Genomic DNA, 14,679 nt, shown 5'->3' with positions numbered 1-14,679 from the left:
TGCAGGACAGTGTTAATTGCTGTTTCCAAATTTCATTTTTTGTTTGTTGCTGGTAAAAGGGCCTAAAAATGATTTCTGTATATCAATCATATACACGGCAATCTTGCTAGATTCACTTTTAAAAAAAATATATATTTTATTGATTTTTTACAGAGAGGAAGGGAGAGGGATAGAGAGTTAGAAACATCGATGAGAGAGAAACATCGATCAGCTGCCTCCTGCACACTCCCTACTTGGGATGTGTCTGCAACCAAGGTACATGCCCTTGACCGGAATCGAACCTGGGACCCTTGAGTCCGCAGGCCGATGCCCTATCCACTGAGCCAAACCAGTTAGGGCTGCTAGATTCACTTTTTAATTGTGTTTGCAAATTTTTTGAATTTTCTTTGTAACAATCACGTTACCTGTAAATAACTGCAGTTTTATTCCTCTCTTTCTAATCATTATGCTTCCTCCCTATTGCACTGTTAAATAGAACTTTCTGTGATAATGGGAATGTTCTATATTTATGGTATATGGCAGCCACTAGCCATATGTGCCTATTGAGCACCTGGTGTGTAGTCAGAATAATCTATAATTTTAAATTTAACCAAATGAAATTTATATTTCCACAAGTGGTATTGGACAGCTCAGATCTAGGATCTCCAACATAATGTTGAATGCAAGTGGTTTAGCAAGCATCCTTATTTTATTCCTTACCTCAGAATACATGCCTTTACTATTTCATCACTAAATGTGATGCTTGCTGTAGGTTTTTTGGGAGGAGGTAGAGATCGGGGTAGAATTCCATATCAGATAAAGAAACGTTTGTTCTACTAACAGATTGCTAAAGGCATTTAATAAAATCACAAATAGGTAAATTTTATCAAATACTTCTATTTGATAAAACCTATTGAGATAATGTTATTCTTTCTCTTTTTTTGTTAATTTGGTCAGTTACATTGACTGAGTTCTGAATGTTAAGCCAAAGTTGTACTTCTATAGTAAATGCAATTTGCTCATGACTCATGACATCTACCTATGTCTGTCTGTCTGTCTGCCTATCTATCTATATATTTTTTACCTATCTATATTTGATTTGCTAACATTTTTAAATTTGTTAATCTGTATTCACAAGTGAAATGGTCTTGAAGTTTTCCTTTCTTATAAGGAATGTCCTTACCAGGTTATGCAAATACCAACAAAACAGGTTGGGAAATATGTTCTCTCTTTTTATTATCTGAAAGTGTTTTAGTAATATTTATGTTATTTCTTCTGAAAATTCTTGGAAGAATTTATCTGTGAAACCATCTGGGCCTAGAAACTTTATCATGGCAAAGTTCCAAATTACAGATCCAATTTCATTAATAAATATGGAACTATACAGATTTTTACATTCAAATTTGTCTAAATTTTTAATCTATTGACATAATTTTAAAACCTTCTTATCTTTTTTAAATGACTGTAGGATCTAAGGTGTCATTTTTCATTCCTCAAATTAGAAATTTATGCCTTTTCCCTTTTTTCTTCATCAGTTCTCCAGGAGGTTTACTACTTTTTTTTAAAATGTATTTTTATTGATTTTAGAGAGGAAGGAAGAGGGAGAGAGAGATAGAAACATCAATGATGAGAGAGAATCACTGATTACTGGGGATCGAGCCCACAACCCAGCATGTTACCTTAACTGGAATCAAACTTGGGACCCTTCAGTCATAGGCCGGTGCTCTACCCACTGAGACAAACCAGCTAGGGCGGGTTTATTACTTTTATTAAAAGTAATGATTTTGTTGAATCTCTCTTTGTTTATACTTCAATTAATTTTGGCTCTAACTTTTATTTTCTGTCTTCTACATTCTTTGTAGAAGAATGCTCCTTACAGGACGTATGTTATTCTCCCAACCCCAACCCCCTTATAACTGTAATATAAAAAAAATTGATAATTCCTCTTAGTTATGTAACAGTTCATCCTACTGAACGCTGTGTTTTTAAAGCTTCTTCTGACACACTTACTTAAGTACCAGCTGTATAATGAGAAGATAATATTCAAGATTAGAGACTGATGCTATAGGGCTTCCCTAATACTGATGTTCTCTCTTCAAAATATCCTTTTATTTAAATAGGGGTCATCTCCAATGATTAATTGGATACCCTTACTGTAAAACATACAAATTAGTCTGGTCAGGATAATCAAGGCCTGAGGCAATAACAAATATTCCCACACTCTTAGTGACTTAGCAAACAAATTTATTTCTTGCTCACACATGGTCCATTGCCTCAAATTCAAATTGCATTTAAACAATTAATCACCACTGATTAGTTAGGCAATAATTTTGTTTCTACTGACATCTACTCAAGATTATATTACTTAGCAGGCTTATGTTGGCTGAAAACATGAAATCTATATTAAAAGTCCTGATTTACAGATTAGAAATATGCATGTTCTTATAATGTTCCCATATAGCCATGCTGGAATTCATTCTACTAAGAACTTTCCTGGTTGGCCATTTAGTGTTACTCTGAAGATTCCATTATTCCTATGCTGTTTTGCAATAAACACTATGGACAAAGTAAAAATGCAAAATTTAAAAAGTAATTGACTAGCTATATTATTGCCTCAGATTTTCCTATCTTCTGCATTTGTACATTTGTGAGACAGGCAGGGTTTACACAGACTAGAAAGTTTATGAGAGTTTTATAAAAATACTAGAGGCCTGGTGCACGAATTTGTGCACAGGTGGGGGGCCCTCTGGGTGGCTTGCAGGGATCGGGCTGAAACCCGCAGTCCAACGCCACCTGCAGTTCCTACCTGCTGCTCCCACTCATCGCGACCCTACTGTGCCTGCCGCGGGCTAGTGCCCTATCAGTCCCAATTGGAAGAGGCTCATGCTGCCACAGCAGTGCTTGCCAGACATGAGCCCTGCATCTGGGGCCCTCCCAAGGGGAGAGCCCTGTGGGATCAGGCTGAAACCGGCTCTCCGACACCCCCTGAGGGGTCCCCAATTGTGAAAAGGCACAGACCAGGCTGAGGGACCCCACCGGTGCACGATTGGGCCTGGGAGGGACCACGGGAGGGCTCCAGGGCATGTCTGGCCCATCTCACTCATTCCTGATCGGCTGGACCCACACAGCAAGCTAACCTACTGGACGGAGCATCTGCTCCCTGGTGGTCAGTGCACGTCACAGCAAATGGTTGACTGGTCGACTGCCCCCTGCTGGTCAGTGCACATCATAGTGAGTGGTTAAGCAACCTTAGCATATCATTAGCATATTACACTTTGATTAGCTGTTTAGTTGTTCTGCTGTTAGGTCTATTTGCATATTACCCTTTTATTATATAGGATTTCATTTGCATTGTCTATTTATCTTAATAGAATACTCAGAATTCTATCTAGTTTAATACTTTGGAACTTTGCCTAAATCATGTTTCTTTTTCATGAAATAGTTCTAAATTGTTAATAATTTGGAACAAAAGTGATATCAAGCAGTTTAGTGACTGCCATGATCATGATACTCTAATAACTGTAACTAATAACAGGAAATGAAATAGGTGTGTGTGTCTGTCCACACACATGCATGCATTTTCCCACTTAGAGGAGGGTTAGTTTTGATGAATTTAGGGCCTTAGTCCAACAAAAATCTGAAATTCCACACACATAACATTAGGAAGCTATATAGAATAGCAGTTAAAGATGTACTATTCTAATTATTCCTTCTGGGTTTGAATCCTGGCTCTATCACTTACTAGCTCTGTGTCTTTAAAACATTTACTCAACTTGTTTACAACTCTGTTTCTTCATAAAACTATGGGCTTCAAGAATAACTATTTCATATGGTAGGATCAAATGAGTTAATGTATGTAAAGTTGTGCTGCACCAGCACCGCCATGGGTGAACCTGAGGGGGGGCGGTGAAGGATCAAAAAAGACAGACAAGAGAATACAGCGGGGCTAGGTGGATCTCTAGTGCCTGGATAAGGACACAGAGAGACCCAGCCTGCAAGCCAAAGCTTTATTTTATAGTCAGAGCACACAAAGCAAAACAAGGGAAGTGGTCAACATGTTTACAATGTTCTTGTGAGTTTCACCTTGTTTTGGCAGCACTTGCTGCACCTCCCACAGCTCATCAGCTACCTAGGAAGGAACTAGGGAGGACTATAAGGTTAAGCTTAATTATGCTAGGAGGGCTCTGCCCTCCAAGCTGGGAATTGTTTGTGGCCCTGCCACAGGTCAGTCCGAGGCTTGACCCTATAGCCAGTCCCTACTTAAAGTGTTTAGTACTTTAGAAAGTACTAAATAATTGTTAGTAAACAGCACCACCACATTTCTAAAAAGTGAGAGAAAGAATCTTTAATAATTAAAAATGTAAGTCAAAGTTTAAAATTTTAAATTTAAACATATTTCACAGTAAGTTGTATATACTTTCAACCTAATGTCTAAGTTTCAAAAACTTTACTACTCTACAAAACAATATTACTCCTTATATATGATGACCCAATCAATACCTGTTTATTGAACACCTACTAGGCACTGCGATATAAAAACAAGAGGTATAACATCTGCCCCTCCAAACCTTATAATCATGCCCTGTCTGGGTAGCTCAGTTAGTTAGAGCATTGTCCCCATATGCCAAAGTTGTGGGTTCAAACCCTGGTCAGGGCACATACAAGAAGCAACCAATGAATAAGTGGATCAACAAAATCGATGTTTCTCTCCCTTCCCCTCTCTCTCTAAAATCAATAAATAAGACATTTTTTAAAATGCCTTATAATAATTCTTAAAAAAATTATTTAGAATTAAGACCATATATAATTAATGTTGATCTTGATAAAGAACATACATTTTGTCTATAACAACAAGGAATTCCATGAGAGCTGATACAAGGACGTCTAATATATTGCAGTCATTTCCAGAACTAAGGGATGACTCTGTATTATGCCAAGTCTAGAGAGTACCAAATAATCTAACCCTTTCCTAACTCCCTCCTGCAAAAAAACACACAAACAAACAAAAAAGGTGGGGGGAAAGCTTTAAAAATATTTGGCTAATATTGTAGTCTTTTATTCCTTTTGGCAAGAATCATACTTTTCTACATGTACTGTATTAGTGTAGGTATAGTAGTATGTAGTACTATAAGCACTTAAATTCACTAGCATAGTTGTACTGGGCTGCCCATTCTAAAAACCAACGAACCCCCAAATCCCCATTTACTGGTTATGAAAGAGAGAAGAAAAATAGAACTATACTTTTTATGTTATGTTTAGTACTGACACAATTTCTGGCATAAGAATCATAGAACTGAGAATAATCTTAGAAATCAGTCCAATTATGTTATTTACAAACAAAAAAATTAAAATCTAGAGAAATGTAATGACTTGTACAAAGTCACACAACTAGTATCGACTGCACTAACATTAGACCTGAACTCTAATAATTTCTAAGGCTGTGCTTTCCATTTCAGCTTACTGCCTTTATTGATCTACCTGCAACACCAAAATAAATAAGTAAGAAAATAAACAGAGTCAGGTAATGCTTTGAAATACTGAATTCTGGACTTTTTCCTTACCAAATGCCAACTAATGCTTAGCACTTTTTAAACAAAAAGTTGATGGTTTGCCCAGCTGGTGTGGCTCAGTGGTTGAGCATCATACCATGAATCAAAGGTCCCTGGTCGGATTCCTGGTCAGGGCACATGCCCTGTTTCAGGCTTGATCCCCAGTAGGGGGCATGCAGGAGGCAGCCAATCGATTCTCTCTCGTCATTGATGTTTCTATCTCTTCTCTCCTCCCTTCCTCTCTCTCTAAAATCAATAAAAACATCTTTAAAAAAGTCTATGGTTTGACTGCTTATATATACTAAAATAATTTCCCATACATTTATTTATTTATTGGTTAATCCTCACCTGAGGATATTTTTTCCATTGATTTTTAGAGAGTGTGGAAGGGAAGGAGAGAGAGACATATCCCTTGGTAGGCTCCTGCATGGGCCCCGACTGGGGCCTGGGGTCAAACCAGCAACCCAGGTACATGCCCTTGAACAGGAATCAAATCCGACATCCTTTGGTGCAAGGACTAATGCTCTAACCATTGAGTCAGACTGGCCAGGGCCATTTTATCATATTTAAAATACTTTTTATATTTAGTCATTTGAGAATTTTAATATGCTAGAAATAAATACTAAATAACTAAGAACTGGCCTATAGATAAATTAAGTGTACAATAAGCACTAATGTAACGAAAATGTTAAGAAAAACTCTTACAACCAACAATTCTACATGTAGTCATTAATTGTGGCAGTATAACATTACTACAGAATAAAATACCATTAAGATAAAGAAGGTTTAATCACTGTGCAAATGGAATTTATTGATCTACCATAAAATGAGTTTATTGACAAAACAGTTTAAAGCGTTATTTACAGTTATACAAGAGTTTGTTTTGCAAATGTTATACCAAGTATCATTTCTAGTGTTTAATTAGACTATTAAAAAGTTACTGCAAATGTGTTACATTTTTTAGATATTTTCACTGCTAACAGTAATGCAGATGTGTATTATTTCTGAAAATAGATGATTTTTATTTTCAAGAAAGCTATTAGTTATAAATATCATTAGAGAATCCTTCCTGAAATATCAATTGGAGACTCATATAATTAACATTAATGAATAGTACTATGCTGGCTATTCCCTGATATAAAATAGATTTTTTCAAAAGTGATGCCCCTTAAGGATGAAGAAAGCACTACATAAAGTTGAAGATAATCTCAGTCTTATGTAATTATTATTTTCCCTCCCAGGGCTTAAAAGTTTAGAGGTTTTCTAATAATTTTCACTACAGTGTAATATAATAGATAAATGTGTGGACTTTTAGGTAAGAGAACAGGTTCAAATCCTGACTTGGCCAATACTAGCTGTGTTATCTTGAATAAATTTTCTTTACTCATAAAATGTAAGTAATTGTGCATATCATGTGGGCTAATTGTGACAATTAACATGCAAAACAAAGTACCTGACTTGGAGTTAACCAAAAAACAGTTGCTCAAAAGAAGTTACACTTCATCCTTCCTTAATTCTCAATTTTAGAAATGTTTGTTTCAACAATGTCAGGTAAAACTGATACTGTCAATTGTCATACAAACACGACTGCTTGTAGCTGCCACTTTATTAGTCTCAGGCTCTAAAGAATACTCAATGAAGTTACAAACTTTATCTTCTGAGTCTTCTATAAATAAGGAAGTAGGCTACCATCAAGACCTTAACAGACAAAACCCCACACTTTACTTTTTTATCCCTACTATTCAGGAAAAGGGAAAATAAAATAAAATATATAAATATATACTTCTCCCTGCCCCTTTCACAAAGCTAGGAAAACACTGTCTTATTTATATTTATCTACAAAAAGAATCCGAGAAGGTAGGGCACTATTATTAAGTAATGTTATGTACAGTGACCAGAGCAGTCACTATAGAAAGGTTTGCACCATTCAATTTAAAACTTGCTGGCTTAAATTCAAAGATTGTCATTATCATAACTACAACAAACCTGGGTTTAGCCACTACAAATATCAGTGACATAATCACACTTATCAAATAGGATGTTTAAAGAGATATGCTCATGCTGAAGCACACAAGAAAGTCATCTTTCCATTTGTAATGATTTTTAATGCTAACATTTTCAGAATCTGAATATGTAAATAAAACACTGTTTTGGCTGTTCCCTACTGAAATAGGAAATAATGCTAGAATCTGTATCATGGGTATCAATCATAATTACCCAAGTGATGTCATAGGAATTGCTATCCTTTAAGGCATATCATATTTTTCCAATTTAAGCATGTATTTTATGTAATATATTAAGTTCTCAAAAGGATGTATACAGCAAACAAACAGAAAAATCTATTTAAATAACATGGTATCCATGCACATATTCTAATAGATTTAACACAGGTCTTTACCAAACAGAAATAGTAAATATAAAGCTCAAATAGGGTAAAAATCACTCATTAAAACTTTGTTTTTATTTCATTCTGATAAAAGCTAAATATAAGTTAAGAATTCCATTAGTTATTGAATTATACTTTTTTTTGCAGTAGTCTTTGAAATTCAAGAAAGTAGGTAACGAGTATTCCACACATTTTAATTAATTCAACTCAATGAAGCAATATATTAAAGTGTTTTTAACCTGTCAGTCCATTTATATATGTATGCATGTATGTATTCATTTATTAAATATGTTATTTATTTATTTATTTATTTATTTGTTTGTTTGTTTATTTATTTATTTATTTATTATTTTGGAGAGAGAGGGAGAGAGAGGGATAAAAACATTGATGAGAGAAACATCATCGATCGGCTGCCTCCTGCACACCTCTACTGAGAATTGAGCCTGAAACCTGGGCATGTGGCCTGATCAGAAATTAAACTGGTGACCTCTTAGTTCCTGGGTCGACCCTGACCCACACCAGCGGGGCTTTGTCAGTCAATTTAAATGTTTATGTAAAGAGGCCAAGTTTTTTTTTTTAATATATTTTATTGATTTTTTATAGAGAGGAAGGGAGAGAGATAGAGAGTTAGAAACATCGATCAGCTGCCTCCTGCACATCTCCTACTGGGGATGTGCCTGCAACCCAGGTACATGCCCTTGACCGGAATCGAACCTGGGACCTTTCAGTCCGCAGGCCGACGCTCCATCCACTGAGCCAAACCGGTTTCGGCATGAGGCCAAGTTTAAAACCATTAATTTGTAATATCTTTCACTGAAATTAACTGATTAATTTTAAGGACATACCAAAAGTTGCATGTGTTGACAGATATCTGAAGAAAGTATCTGGTTTTCTTTGTTCATTTGATAGCTAAAGGAGAAAAGATCTTATTTAAGACCCTAAAATTTCTTTTCCTAAAGTGACATTTGTCAATCCAAAGCCAACCTTTAGCACTAACAGAATTTATTTCATTTTACCTTCTCTTGAATGTCTTTTCAGTCCAAGATGTAACTTATAAATAGATTCTTACAAAGAAATCCTGTTTTGGACAGCAATGGAATTATCATTCAAATACTCAGCTATATAAAAAATTATACATTCATTCTACTGCAATAAGCATAGAAAACCAAAACTCATATATGGAAATGTGTATTTTTATTATAAAATATAGCCAAACATTCAGAGATGATGGCAACTAGTTCAATCAAAAAGATATTGGAAAAAAAAAACACAAACCAACAACAAACCCTCTATCCACGTGGTTTATCACATAAGGAGAAAATTAGGAGACATAAAAGGGACCAGCTGCCCCTTCACAAACAGATGGATGGCATATCCATACCATTAGTCATTGGGAAAATTAAAACAAGATACTACTACACATATAGCGGAACAGCTATAAGACAAAACAAACTGACAAGTACTGAAGGCCATGCAGAGCAACAGAACTCTTATACACTGGTGGTAGGAATGCAAAATTGTATAGCTACTAGGAAAAAAGTTTGTCAGTTTCTTCTAAATTAAATATACAGTTACACTAAGGTACATAATCCCACTCTCAGGTATTTACCCAAATGAAATTAAAGCAAAGACAAAGAAACACACACACACACACACACACACACACACACACACAAGTACAAAACACCTTTATATAAATGTTTGTAGTAGGTTATTCATAACTGCCCAAAGCTCGAAACAATCCAAATTTCCAAATTTCCCTCAACAGGTAAATGGATACACAAACTGTGGTAATACAATTGAATACTAATCAGCAATAAAAAAAGACAAACTAAACAGATGGATGAATTAAATGCATTTTATCAAGTGAAAGAGGCCAGTGACTCCATTTATATGAAATTCTGGAAAAGGCTAACTAAAGGACATGGAAAATACATCAGTGGTTGGTAGGGTTTGGGGTAGGAAGAGGGGCTGACCACAAAGGGGCAACACAAGGGAATTTAGAGGATGATGGAACTGTTGTTGGTAAATACATGACTATGCATTTCTCAAAACCAATACATAGTTTGAATTTTACATGATACAAATTAAACCAAACCAAACAAACCAGGGTGTCGAGGAAGCCAAAGATGGAATTCATGACAAATGAATCTAACTGTATTACAAATGAATGACACAGCAGACTGAAGGAGATAAGAAAAAAAAAAAGAGCATTTTGGAAAAGAGCATTTTGGCTGAATACTGTGAGAGTAAAGATAAAGAACTGTACATAAACACTGTATTGTGTTTGGTAAATTTGTTTCTCACAGGAGTATGGGTAGCAATTCTAAAACTACTATATATATAGCAAATATGTAAATGTAGTTACAAATAAGCAAAAGAGGAATGCTAGAATAATCCCTATGGGTGCTAGATTAGATTTATAGTTATCAGTATAAACTATATTATTTTCTGTATATACACATAGATAGTACATACAGAAATAGCCATAAATAAAAAAATATATATATCCCACATTCAAAGGCTGTTAAATCGCGTTGTTTATCCATATCTTCAGAAAAAAATCACTTCTACTGTCGTGGTAAACAACCTGCTTCCCTATTTATAATGGTCTGGCCCTCTAGCAACTTCAGCATGAAATTAGAGCTAATTTGCCTACAAACGTCAGATGGTCATAATAATCTGGCCACTCAGTGTATATAGGGTGGGGTAAAAGGTTTACAGATGTGAGTACAAGAAATTGTTTATTCTTGTATTGTTATTTATTAATTACTAGAGAACCCTTGGCCTGCGGGGATCAGGCCAAAACCGGCTCTCCGACATCCCCCAAGGGGTCCCAGATTGTGAGAGGGCGCAGGCCAGGCCGAGGGACCCCACCAGTGCACAATTGGGACTACGGGAGGGCTCTATTGTCCTATTTTCTTCATCGCCTCGAATCTGACAGTTCCTCATCTTTCCTTGTATTTCATTACCTTCACATTTTCAAAGACTGCTGATCAGGTATTTTGTCCGGCCCATCTCACCAGTACCCATCAGGGCCAACCAGGGCAATTGGAGCCAGCCAGTCAGGGAGGGACTGTAGGAGGTTGGCCGGCTAGGGAGGGACCATGGGAGGGCTCCAGGGTGCATCCGGCCCATCTCACCCAGTCCTGATCGGCCGGACCCCAGCAGCAAGCTAACCTACTGGTCGGAACGTCTGCCCCCTGGTGGTCAGTGCGCATCATAGCGACTGGTCGAACGATCGGACGCTTAGCATATTAGGCTTTTATTATATAGGACTGTATTATTTTCTATTCAAACATATGGGTTAGTACATAAGCATACATTTCCTACCTCTGACATCTGAAAGGCCTAGAAGCAGTAACATTTCAGTAGCAATGAGCACATCTAGTACCCAGAAGTTGGTTTCTAAATACTGTTTTCCAATAAGATGGACTTGGGCGCCTTGGAGAAGTGGGTAATTCCAGGCCTGGGGCAGGGAAAATACAACATGAGCCTAGAGCAGTGATGGCGAACCTATGACACGCGTGTCAGAGGTGACACGTGAACTCATTTTTTGGTTGATTTTTCTTTGTTAAATGGCATTTAAATATATAAATATCAAAAATATAAATCTTTGTTTTACTATGGTTGCAAATATCAAAAAATTTCTATATGTGACACGGCACCAGAGTTAAGTTAGGGTTTTTCAAAATGCTGACACGCTGAGCTCAAAAGGTTCGCCATCACTGGCCTAGAGCATCTTGTAGAGCCAGAAAGTAAGAAATAACTTAAAACAACAACAGCAACACATACAAAACATGCTGAAAGGACACAGCAGCAAACTTCAAAGGGCTCACAGTGGCCAAAGCTTGAAAAATTTGAATAACAAAATAAATAACAATAGCACTGATTCTACTACAAAGAATAAAATATCCATGAGTGTGCATGGATATAAATAAATGATTAAATAAAATAAATGTGAGGAGAAACAACTCTTTTTTACAGATGAATTATAATTAATAAATGTAGAAGGAAGAAATGAAATAGGAAATCATCATTAGAATTTCAGAGTAATAACTGCTACATTCAAAACCCACAAGTTATTGCTAAAATCAGTGGCCAAAATTTTAAGGAGAAACAGTACTATTTGTGTAACCTCAAAATATTCCGCCCCCCCCCCCAATATTTATTAAAATTAAGAGAAAACAGTAACTTTACAGTGGAGAAATCTGGCAGACATCACCAAAATCAAGTGATCAAGGTTAATAACATCATCAGTAATGAGTCATATTGACATCATGTAACCCCTGATATCATGCACTGAGAAGGACACATCAACCCTCTGGCATCCTTTCAAAAAATCTGTAAGTTCAATCTAACTATGAGAAAACATCAGAGAAAACCAAATTGAATGATATTCTACAAAATACCTGATCAGCAGTCTTTGAAAATGTGAAGGTAATGAAATACAAGGAAAGATGAGGAACTGTCAGATTAGAGGTGATGAAGAAAATAGGACAATAAATATAATGTGGGATCCTGGAAAAAGGACATTAGTAGAAAAATTGGTGAAATCCTAATAAAGTCTGTACTTTAGTATTCATTGATGATCCTTAGGTTCTGATCACTGTACCAAGGTTATATAAGATGTTAACATTAGGGGAAGCTGAGTGAAGAATACACAAAAGCTCTGTATCTTTAGAACTTAATTGTATATCTAAAATTATTCCAAAATAAATATTTTTAAAAAGGAAGCTTTAAAAAATAGCCTTTATTCCTCTCTTTCAAATGTGTAAACTTTCTTGATAGCAAATTCTGTGAATAAAATTATTTTTATTCTAAAAAACATTATTTTGGTAGAAAATGAAATGACTATGTACAAAGAAAAGCTTTAAAAAATATATTACCTCAAGTTTTTTGTTTTTGTTTTTTAAAGAAAACCCCATAGTGGTCAATCAAATTAAGATGTTTTTACATTATCTCCTGTGAGGATAAACCTTAGAGGTTCATTTCCAAACGAGTTTCTTTATTGACCTAAGGCTGTACAATGGCATTGGTCAGGATTACAAAATTAAAAAGTTGACTGCTATAGACTCTTTTGTGTCACCTCAAAAATTCATGTTAAAATCCTAACTCCCAAGGTGATGGTATTTGAAGGTGGGACCTTAGGGAGGTGATTAAGGCCTCTCCTTCATAAATGGGATTAATGCCCTTATAAAAGAGGCCCCAGAGAGCTCCCCTCACCTCTTCCACTATGTGAAGGCATATCGAAAAGACAGTCATCTATGAACCAGAAAGCAGGTCTTCACTAGACATCAAATTTGCTGGCACCTTGATCTTGAACTTCCCAGCCTCTAAAACTGTGAGAAGTAAATTTCCATTGTTTATAAGCTTCCCAGTTATTTTGTTATAACAGCTGGACAGACTAAGACACTGACATTATTTTATTTAGTCTGAAAACCATGAATGATATGAACAGAAAAAAATCTAAAGTCCACCCAAGTCCTTTCTTATTCAGCCATATAAAAGATAAGCAGCATATTCCATCTACAGAAGAAATTCTGCCCTGTTTTTAATACACATATTTAATTTCAATGAGACTGTCAAACTGGCAATGGCTCAATATTTGATTTTTAAAATATTTTATATTGACCTAGAAAAGTAAGATTGTAATGATAGGGGATTATATGGAAGAAAAATACCAAATTGTGAACTTTTCTATAAATTTATTTTTAATTCTTTTACTTTTAAGTACCGTACTTAAATGTAAATCAGGGAAGATTTTTTTTTTTTTAAATTTCAGAGAGGAAAGAAGAGGGAGAGAGAGATAGAAACATCAATGATGAGATAGTATCATTGATCAGCTGCCTCCTGCACACACCCCATCTCCTCACTGGGGATGGAGCCTGCAACCTGGATATGTTCCTGACCCAGAATCAAACCATTACCTCCTGGTTCATGGGTCGCTGCTCAACCACTGAGCCACACCATCGGCTGGGCAGAGAAGATTATTTTTTAAAAAAGCTGTCTTTACCCCTAGAGTGCTGGGGAGCGCAATTGTGCTCCTCCTGTCTTTCGCCAAAAGTGCCGGGAGAGCTATCAAAGCTTCGAAATGGCGTCCAGTTCTAAGTCTGCTTTTATTAGTGATGATATTGCTAAATATCTCAATGTAGTAAAGGTTTCCTTAAGTTTTTGAATATGTAACTTCATTTACTTGCGATTCATAATTTTTTTCCTAAACTGCTGTAAAATCAGCAAAAATGCCTTGGCAATTTTAGCACAGTTCCTAGGATACTGGTTGGCACTCAAAGGGTTAAGATATGATCTTGATAGAGGCAAAAAGCTTTAGCAGTACCTTCTTATATCATCTATCATTTAAAATGGAATTCTTTTGCATGAGTCTCAGTCTATAAGTCAGATAGGTACTTTACAAATGCAATTCAGTTTAGACCACAACTAAATACACACACTACTATGGTGGCCTCATTCACATATTCAAGCTATTCCTATCAATTCTTCTGTAGTTTAATTTTATCATAATTCATATGTGTAAACACTCTAATTCTAAATCTATACTGATCCTATATAATAAAAGGCTAATATGCAAATCGACCGAATGGCGGAACGACCTGTAGCTATGACGTGCACTGACCACCAGGGGGAAGACGCTCAATGCAGGAGCTGCCCCCTGGTGGTCAGTGCACTCCCACAGGGGGAGCACCGCTCAGGGAGAAGGCAGGCTCATGGCTGGTGAGTGCAGCAGCGGTGGTGGGAGCCTCTCCC

General features: G+C 36.2%; 1 protein-coding gene across 3 annotated transcripts in view; it reads right to left on the bottom strand.

Annotated features, from left to right (window-relative positions):
- The window catches only part of GLCE (glucuronic acid epimerase), a 97,882-nt gene that overhangs the window by 39,086 nt on the left and 44,117 nt on the right, over positions 1-14,679 (bottom strand). Inside the window, exon 3 of one of the 3 annotated variants that reach the window (XM_023745857.1) lies at positions 8,760-8,823. The exons of the other annotated variants lie outside the window; for them this stretch is intronic. The gene's annotated coding sequence lies outside the window, so the exon portion shown is untranslated. The remainder of the gene's footprint in view (positions 1-8,759; positions 8,824-14,679) is intronic. 3 annotated transcript variants of the gene reach the window in all.

Source organism: Myotis lucifugus, unplaced genomic scaffold, assembly GCF_000147115.1.
Source record: "Myotis lucifugus unplaced genomic scaffold, Myoluc2.0 scaffold_589, whole genome shotgun sequence".
NCBI lineage: Eukaryota > Metazoa > Chordata > Mammalia > Chiroptera > Vespertilionidae > Myotis > Myotis lucifugus.
Note: the sequence above shows the minus strand (reverse complement) of the source record. Positions and strands in the feature narration are given on the sequence as shown.